The sequence below is a fragment of the Ptychodera flava genome (assembly GCF_041260155.1).
Source record: "Ptychodera flava strain L36383 chromosome 23 unlocalized genomic scaffold, AS_Pfla_20210202 Scaffold_24__1_contigs__length_23054250_pilon, whole genome shotgun sequence".
NCBI classification, from domain to species: domain Eukaryota; kingdom Metazoa; phylum Hemichordata; class Enteropneusta; family Ptychoderidae; genus Ptychodera; species Ptychodera flava.
The window spans coordinates 19515389-19521323 of record NW_027248278.1 but is presented as its reverse complement, the minus strand read 5'-3'; the positions used below and the strand labels follow the sequence as shown (position 1 = coordinate 19521323).

Genomic DNA, 5935 nt, shown 5'->3' with positions numbered 1-5935 from the left:
CTAATTACAAAGTTCATTGAATATGCGATTAAACCCTAAATTAACTTGACACTGTTCAATGATTCATAGGCAATTAAATATTTATCAAATCAATATTTGTAGCAAAAATTTGGTGCCGAAATTTCAGAGTTATATACCTAATTACAAAGTTTATTAAATATACAAATGAACCTTTAATTAGCTTTACACTACTAAATGCTTTACAACACAGTTAGATATCTGTCGTATCAGTATGTGCAGCAGTTTTCATTACATTTGATGCAGTTATTTCGGAGTTATATAACTAATTATAAGACTCCATGAAATATGCAAATGAGCCAAATTAACAACTTGACACTGCTCAATGCTTCTCGGTACAATTTGATATTAATCACATCAACATCTGTAGAAGGTTTCATCAAATTTAACGCTGTAATTTTGGAGTAATATCACTAATTACAAAGTTCATTAAATATGCAAATGAACGCTTAATTAACTTCACACAACTAAATGCTCTACACCACAATTAGATATCTGTCGGATCAGTATCTGCAGCATATTTCATCACATTTGGTGCAGTTATTTTGGAGTTATATCACTAATTACAAAACTTCATAAAATATGCAAATGACCTCTTTGTTAACTTGACACTGCCAAATGCTTCTCAGTACAATTAGATATTTATCAAAACAATATCTGTACCAAATTTCACTGACTTGGGTGCCGTCATTTCAAAGTTGTATACCTAATTACAAAGTTCATTAAATATGCAAATGAACCCTTAATTAATTTCACACTAGCAAATGCTTTACACTACAGTTAGATATCAGTTTGATCAGTATCTGCAGCAGATTTCATCACATTTGGTGGAGTTGTATCAGAGTTATATGACTAATTACAAAACTTCATAAAATATGCAAATGAGCTATTTATTAACTTGACACTGCCTAATGCTTCTAAGTATAATTAAATATATATATCAGATCAATATTTGTTGCAAGTATCATCAAGATTGGTGCAGGAATTTCAGAGTTATCTCACTAATAACAAAAGTTCATTAAATATGCAAATGAGAAGATAATTGACATGACACTCACAGTATCATCATAATGTTCTTAGATTGTCATCTGTGAAAAGTTTCATGAAATTTTGTGCAGTATTTCTTGATATATGTCTACACTGTCATTACAGTCTCCATAGGGAAACCATTGTATGGATAAAAACGATATTGCATAACTTCATTAATATGCAAGTCACACTTACCAAAATCTAATCAGTTCTTGCAAGTAGCATATGGTATCTCTGTACTAAATCTGACTTAATCCGTTCAGGCGTTTTTGAGTTATCGTGTAAACAGACACACACACACACACACACACACACACACACACACACACACACGGACAGACAGACAGACATCGCTATGACATTAGCCCACGTGTTAACACACGTGAGCTAAAAATGACACATACTATAATCATCTGTTTTGCGCTTGGCTATACGTTTAAATGTGTCTTCGTAATTAGCATAACATTACAGGAAATACTCTTTATGATAATATTATATCTCTTTTGTAGATAAGCAAACGGTACACTGACACTATGGAAACTGCAGTTCGCGGATTTATACTGATTCTATTAAACCATGCTGTTATGTTTACAACAATGGGCAGCGATGACTACATCTTACCCGGTCAGACTTACCCAGACGATCCAAATGCATGTTTTTGGTTTTATGGGCAAGATGGAAACAGGTATCGTTACGACTGAAAAATCATTGGCCTTTTTCTCTGTGATTATACGTGTTATGCATGTCATTACGTATCTGGAAAAATATTAGAATGATTATAGGCTGGTACAGAATACCAGTGTTGGATGAATGTTGTTTGACTCTCCGGCTCAAACATAAAATAAATTTCAAACATGCTAATCTGTACAGTAAGCCGTACGAGCCGTTCGAAGGTAAACGTTCATGTTTCACTTGTTTTATACATCAAATATTTCAAATTTCGTGCTCAACAGTGACATAAGTTACATGATGAAAGAAGGAAATTATCTTCTGAAAAGCCTACCCTCCACATAGGTAATGATACTTTTGACCATCAATCTGCATAAAACGGTACAAAATTTAAAAAAATATTATCAAAGTTGACTAATAAAAAAGCAACGCAAAGTTTTGGAGACGTTGGATTTAGGGCATATTCTACAAAAAAATCCTAACAGTCATATCATCATAACGAGCTATTTGCTACACCCGAGTATATTAGTGAAAGGTCGAGAATGTAACTTGTGAAATGATTATAGTACCTCATAGCAATCGCCTCATGAAAAGCGGGCGACAGATGACGTTCATCATCGTTTTCAATTCCGTTTTCAGCATTTTTCGGTGTTGTAATGGTACCCAGAAATCTGACAGGGCTGACATCACAGAAAGTTGTAAAGGTAAAAATTAATTAATGAAATATCGACATTTATTATATCAGCGAACGCAGCGATAGCGGCCGAATTTCAGATAACTCGCGTGTACATTGTACAATTGCATTTGGAATGGAATCTCTATACCAACGAGTTTCAAAAGAGCGCATTTACGGTATTTTCTAGTAGGCGGCCATTTGTATACTTTGTTAGGGTTTGCATGAAAGAAAAGATATCATTTACCACAAAATAAATATTAAGCAAACTCTAACGAGAGTAACGTAATACTGCAAATTCAATCGGGAATTCCAAACCGAGTTGCGGAGCGTCACCAATGACACTAACAATAATTTATTTTGCTTCATGTGTCTTTCATCCTTGTCAGATCTATACAGATTTGACTTTGTTATTTGCCTGTTAAGCTTATTATAGTCAGTCACCTTTATTGCCTGGTATTTTCAAGGTACGTTGCCAAAATATATTGTTATTTTTGAAAACGATTGACAACCCTTTTACTGCTGAAATATACAGAGTATATAGTGATTGGCCTATGCACGATTCGCTGGCTATCTGGTCAGACCTTTTACATGTTCGTTTTAACTGTTATCTTGATGGAACGTTAGAAAAAGATTAAAAGTAGTATTGACGGAAACAACCTAAACATCGTTTCCCTTGCATGTCCAAGATGGCTTGTAAAATGTTCCTTTTTTCTTGAACGAAATAGATCTACTTTTATTTAATTTCAATTAACACCAAATTCTTTCGATTAATCTGTCCTGCCCTATCTGTACTGATCTTCTATTTTCTTCTCTCCTCTCGCATAGATTGCCCGGATGGTTACTATGGTAACAACTGTACACACAACTGTACATGTCAACATGACGGAATATGTAACAAAGGTAATGGGTCCTGTAACTGCACAAATGATTACTTTGGAAACAGCTGCCAATATCCATGTAATTGTGAGAATGATGGGACATGCTTGCCCGATGGTTCATGTCTATGTTCCGATAGGTTTTATGGAGAACTCTGCCAAAACAGTAGTGCATGTCCTGTAGACAGAAAGTATAATGTACAAACAAACGAATGTATTTGTCAGGATGGATACTACGGCTCATCTTGCACGCCTCGCAATTGCTCCGCTTATAATATAAATGAGCCATTGAGTGGAAATTGCAATTGTAATCCAGACGGTGGATACAACATTACGTCATGTTCACCATGCAACTGCTCTGATAATGGTAGATGTGATCCATTGACTGGACATTGTACTTGTAATCCTGGTTACCATGGTGAGCACTGTGATAAAAAATGTTCTTGTTACAATGGCGCTGCCTGTTCTGATGAAGGTTCAGTCTGTAAATGTGCGTATGGTTGGCAAGGACCAAACTGTACAGAGTGTGATTTAGACAGATATGCACAGAGTGAACAGCTGTATTGTGGAGACAAATGTTTTCATTGTTACAATGGAGACACTTGTAGAGTCGCAGACAGAGATTGTAATTGTACTCCTGGTTGGCAAGGCAACAGATGCGATCAGAAATGTGACAACGGTTCCTACGGATATAATTGTTCACAGCAATGTAAGTGCAGACATGGTCTCTGTGACCCTGTGGATGGTTCCTGTCAGTGCAATGATGGGTGGATTGGTCATCATTGTGAGAATCGCTGTCCTGAACACTGTGTCAAATGTAAAGACGGCATATGCTTGTCTTGTCAACCTGGATGGACTGGTATACTTTGTAACCGAACGTGTAAAGATGGTTACTATGGTGACGGATGCAAACAAGACTGTCCACCGTGTTATTGTAGTAACTCCTGCAACTACATAGACGGACGTTGTGTGGATGTGGTGAGGTAAGGTTTTAGAAATGATAAACCTCCCGATATAGTAAGATCTAGTGAAGGTTTCGGAGAACTTACTCAGGTAAAATTTGACGAGGAATATCTAAGGCAATGTTTTCGGTTTTCTCGTCGATGAAAAATTAGAAAGCAAATGTAAAAAAGATGTTTATGAATGGATTTCTTACGCCATTTAATTTTACCTCTAATTATCAAATTTTGTCAATAAGTCACATGACAATGGCAGGTTCGCTGCTAATTTTCCCTTTAGCATTTGCAACAGTGACTTTATTTAATGGTGATCTCATTCAAGTTAAAAGCATCATATGAACGATGACGATCAACGATGACGCCCTATTTATCCGACCGATCTATCGTAAACTCATTGCATTTACACTAAATATGAAGCATGGTAAATAACGACATCAGTGCCATTGATTTCCGGGAAGCAGGGTTAAAATATGTAATTTTTATTTTACCGACAAAGAAATAGTATTGATTTACAATTGAGAGTCAAATCACGCGTTTCTAAACCCTCGAGCATTATGGTTAGTGTAACGCCCCTCCCTGTAGAGATTTTATCTCGAAGCGTCCCTCACGTGGCCAAGACGTGTGAAGGTCATTGACTCAGATCGTACGAGAAGCAGATAAGAGATAGTGTGATAGTTTAATTAATTATTGGTTAAGATTTCATTGAGAACAATCGAGAATGGGATATTCCATGGTGTGATCTTATTTAATCTTAAGAATCAATCAAAGACTGGCGGGAAAATTACCACGTGATAACTTTAATAATTATGTAAGTTTAGAGATGTATTTAACTTTGTAGAGAGCTTAGACTAGAGAGAGACGGAGACTTGAGATCAGACCGTTGACAGTGAACGTTACGGTCGCCATCTTGCAATAAAGTACAAGGTTGTGTTACAATAACATCTTGGTGTGTCGGCTTCAGTTACTGAAAGCATTACGATCCAGGCTGGTACCTCTCAACTCGTAATTCCCCTAACTACGAGCGCAACAATTTGGTGGAGAATCCGGGTATACTGAAGCAGGACGAATATATGATTCTTAGATCTGGTAGAATTATCAGGCGACAAGAACCAAACATGGCAGAACAAGCAGATATACCAGTAGCTGTACAACTGAACCAGCAGCAGGATGAGCGATATGACAACCTCCAGCAGCGCATCGGAGAGATACTTCAACATGTGCAGGGTTTGCAAGACCGAGGGCAAGAAGTCCGACAAGCCGAACATGGATGCTCTAGGTAGGCACGTTGACAATTTGACTATTAGTGCAAATATCATGCCTCCTAGGTACACTGGGCGAGAGAGCGACTGCCCTCAGAAATGGATGAGGAAGTTCGAACTGTACGTGCACTTGAGACAATTACAGCCAAACAATATCCGTGATGTCTTTGGTTTGCTACTGACTGATGAGGCTGAGCGTTGGTTTAACTCACAGACAGAGGAAATCTTGGGAAATTGGGAGGCCCTTAGAAACGCTTTTCGTGAGCGTTTTACCCGACAGGCACCGAGGTGGCGTAATGATGAAGAAATTCGCAGCATTCGCCAGGGGCCGAACGAATCTGTGGAGAGTTATGCAGGTCGCCTGAAAGACAAGTGTGATCGGTATGGTCGAGCTGATGCCGAACTTTTGAGCGCTTTCCTCCAGGGATTGCGACCAAAGCTGAAGAAGTT

General features: G+C 37.6%; 1 long non-coding RNA gene across 1 annotated transcript; it reads left to right on the top strand.

The window, feature by feature from the left end:
• The first annotated feature begins 1480 nt into the window (after window positions 1-1480).
• Window positions 1481-3678, top strand: LOC139124970 (uncharacterized). Its single transcript, XR_011550105.1, has 3 exons — window positions 1481-1732; window positions 2356-2420; window positions 3218-3678. It is a non-coding gene; the product is annotated as an uncharacterized lncRNA (long non-coding RNA).
• The last annotated feature ends 2257 nt before the right edge of the window (window positions 3679-5935 follow it).